Source organism: Vidua macroura, chromosome 6, assembly GCF_024509145.1.
Source record: "Vidua macroura isolate BioBank_ID:100142 chromosome 6, ASM2450914v1, whole genome shotgun sequence".
NCBI classification, from domain to species: domain Eukaryota; kingdom Metazoa; phylum Chordata; class Aves; order Passeriformes; family Viduidae; genus Vidua; species Vidua macroura.
The window spans coordinates 15,841,836-15,845,833 of NC_071576.1; positions in this window are offsets into that span (position 1 = coordinate 15,841,836).

Below are 3,998 nucleotides of genomic sequence, written 5' to 3' on the forward strand. Positions count from 1 at the left end.
ATCCCTTTTCCTTCCTTCTTCCTTTCTTCCTTCTTCCTTCCCTTCTTCCTTCCTTCCTTCCTTCCTCCTTCCTTCTCTTCCTTTCTTCTTCCTTCTTCCTTCCTTCCTTCCTTCCCTTCCTTCCTCCTTCCTTTCTTTCTTCCTTCCTTTCTTCTTCCTTCTTTCTTCTTCTTCCTTTCTTTCTTTCTTTCTTCCTTTCTTCTTCCTTTCCTTTCTTCTTTCTTTCTTCCTTTCTTTCTTCCTTCCTGTCTTTCTTCCTTCCTTTCTTTCTTCCTTCCTTCCTTTCTTTCTTTCTTCTTTCTTTCTTCCTTCTTCTTTCTTTCTTTCTTTCTCCTTCCTTCCTTCCTTCCTTCCTTCCTTCTTCCTTCTTTCTTCTTTCTTTCTTTCTTTCTTTCTTTCTTTTTCTTTCTTTCTTTCTTTCTTTCTTTCTTTCTTTCTTTCTTTCTTTCTTTTCTTTCTTTCTTTCTTTCTTCTTTCTTTCTTTCTTTCTTTTCTTTCTTTCTTCCTTTCTTTCTTTCCTTTTTTCTTCTTTCTTTCTTTCTTTCTTCCTTTTCTTTCTTTTCTTTCTTCCTTTCTTCCTTCTTTCTTTCTTTCTTTCTTTCTTTCTTTCTTTCTTTCTTTCTTTCCTTTCTTTCTTTCCTTTTCTTTCTTTCTTTTCTTTCTTTCTTTCTTTCTTCTTTCTTTCTTTCTTTTCTTTCTTCTTTCTTTCTTCTTTCTTTTCTTTCTTTTCTTTCTTCCTTTTCTTCCTTTTCTTCTTTTCTTTCTTTTTTTTCTTTCTTTCTTTTCTTCCTTTCTTTCTTTTTCTGTCACTCTAAGTAAGTCTCTTCTGATTTTCGCCCCAAAATAAAGATGAACATTGCATTTTCCTTTAATAATTTGATAGCTAAGATCACTCCATTGTTAGTCTATTAATTTTGCTGTAATGAGAATCTTCCCTAGTTTCAAACACACAGAATAACCATGTCTGATGTTTGCCTTTACAAGGTAGTTAGTCATGCATCAGTGCTAAACTGACAAATCTAATCTCATTGCTTGTGAAGATGTGGAAAGACCAGGCTCAGCACACTTTTTCATTTATCATAAACTCTTCCACTCTTCACCTTAAATACTAGCTTTTTCTTCCTAGCATTTCTTATTTTGTTTTGCTATTAATTATCAAGTTAGTGCAACTACAAAGAATAAGCATTTGTTTAAAATGTTTAAAATAGACTAAGGAAGCTTAAAAAGGTACATGCCCTAAATATGATCAATTTATGATGCCAGTCCATTCTCTCCCAGATAAAATATGTCCTTGACTCATTTAAAAAAAGCTTGATCTATTCAGCTGCTCTTAAAGGAAAGTGTAGGTGCAGTCCAGAATGGCTTCCTGTACATTTTCTGAAGTATCTGTTCTGCTAAATTAAAAGCAAAATCAACTTTGCAGTTCAAATTTTGTCAGCTATTAAGTTAGTGGCATGGAACCATAAATATCTGTGTTAAGACACCTCCAGAGCTGTGCCAAAAACCTGGAAAATCACTTTTAGGGAAACCTGTGTGTTACCAGAACTATTAATGCAATGCCAGCACTGCCAGTCCAGCCTGGTGTTAGCAATGCTGGATGTAGGAGTTATAATCCTCTCAGAGTGCTCTTAGCAAAACAGAATCAGGGCTAAACTACCCACCCTTACTGCATGGCAGCCTTCTGGTTTGTAGGGAAGCTATTAAGAAAGAAACTATATTATCTGCAGTTTTGAAGTTTCACATTCACATTGGGTCTTCTTTTTTTGGTTTTTTGATACTCATTTAGTAAACATGTTCAGAATTTGGTTAGCATCTTAGGTACTATTTGTAGTGTGTGGCTTTGGAGGGTTGCTGGAACTGCCTTCCACAGAGTTAAAGTTTTGTTATGAGACATAAGGGTGGTGGTTACTTTTGCTTTTCAGCACTGTCAGAGCCAGAGCAAATTGTTTCATAGCATCATAGAATGGTTCAGGCTGGAAGGGACCAAAGATCATCTTGTTCCAGTCCCCCTGCTGTGCTAGACCAGGTTACTCAAAGTCCCATCCAACCAGCCTTGAACATTTCCAGGGATCCAAAACTTCTCTGGACTGTCTGTTCCAGGGCTTCCCCACCCTCACAGCAAAGCATTTCTTTCTAATACCTAACCTAAACCTTCCCTCTTTCAGTTTAAAGCCATTTTCCCTTGTCCTATCACTACACATCCTTGTAAAAAGTCTGTCTCCCCGCTCTCTTGCAGCCCAATTTAAGTACTGGAAGGCTGCTATAAGCTCTGCAAAGAACCTTCTCTTCTGCAGGCTGAATAGCATTTCATTTCAATTTCATAAATCCATCACGGTCTTACCTACTTACACACTCTTCTCTTTTGAAAAAGATGATATGTACATTTGTTTGCACAGTCATAGTCCATTTCCTCTCTTCCATGATAGCAGCAGTTACAAGGATCATGCTGGATTCCTGCTGCAGGTGATGTAGCTGCTTCTGTTTGAGCCTCACAACTCTACCTTAGCAACCTCTCTGCTTACATCAGCCCATATACCCAGCTACACCTTTCATATTCTTCCCTTAGACAAACTTGCCTCTCAATCCAGGACAGCTTCCTAAATTTCTACCACAATAGAAATAATTGAATTCAGTAGTAAAAATCTGTGTATTACTCAAGTGTCTTTAGTACCTGCCTGGTGCATTTCAACTGAGATTTAGGATTCTTGTAGCAGTCTGCCCATCTATCTCACAAAAAGGAACATCCTGCTGGTGTTTATTAATGCAGAAGTTATAGATAAGTTATTTGGCAATGTATTAGGTTTCTCAGAAGTGACAGCTGACACAAGGTGTACTTACCTCATGTAGCCTGGCTATGAGAAACACCTTTGGACTTGGATGATGGGTCAGCAATGCTTTTAAGTGATACTAGATATCTTTTAGAGCAGGAAGAAAATAAAACATAAGCATAACCCACTTGGCCACTAGGCTGGAATTACATGAGGTGAAACTAAGATTCCTGGCTTGTTTTTTTTCTTGCTGGATCATCAGCATGATGATCCTTGTCAGTTCAAAAAGGTGACTCCTGAACGACCCGAATTCTAAAGCTAGACTGTGTCAGGAGCCATGTCAGGTCACTGGGCACGCCAGCTCCAGAGAAGTATTGATGATTAACCTGTAATGTCCTTTTACATTTATGATCATAAGCAAAGCTGAGTCGGTGCAGACAGTGCAAATGGCAGAGTCAGAGCAAAACTATGACTTTCTGCAGACATTTAAAAACAGTCGGTCACAAAATGCAAAGTTAGTTCTTGGGTTTTTTTTTTACAGATATGCAAGTGTTTTTTATAGCACGCAATGAGGAAGCTGGTGTGCTTCTTTGTACATGATTTACTAGGCGAAGAAACATGCGCCTCTACTTTTCACAAAGGATCTTCGCATCTCCTTCTCTCATTAAAAGCGGAGAGGGAGGTCAGTGCGCAGCCCCCGCCCCTCTGCACCGCGCCTGCCCACGCCCGGCAGCCGGCAGCGGGCAGCGGGCAGGCAGCGCAGCCGGCCATCCTTGGACCATGGAGGCCATCCTTGGACCATGTGAGCCCGTTCGTCTTCTTCCGTCGTTTCACGGATTCCCTCTGGCACATTCCTCTGCCTTCCCGGTCTGGGACTCCTGCCTCCATCCTGCCCCGAAGGCACGGGACAGTTCCAGCGGGAAGGCGCAGCCGGCGCGGCCCCGCTCGTGTCCCGTGGACAACCCGCGCAAACGCCACGGCCCCGGCGGCTCCCGGCGGCTCCCGCCGCGCGGCCCCGGCCAACGCGAGAGGAGCTTCCCGGGACTCCTGGGACAGGCGGGACCGCGCGACTCATCCCGCAGCCGCGGAACTACAAGTCCCAAAAAGCTTTGCGCGCAGGGCCCGCGGCCGCCTGAGCCAGCGGGGTGGCGGGCTTGCTGGGGCTCGTAGTGTGGCCGGGGGGATGTCCGGCCCCGCCTCCGCCCGGCCGCGATTGGCCGGGCCCGGGCC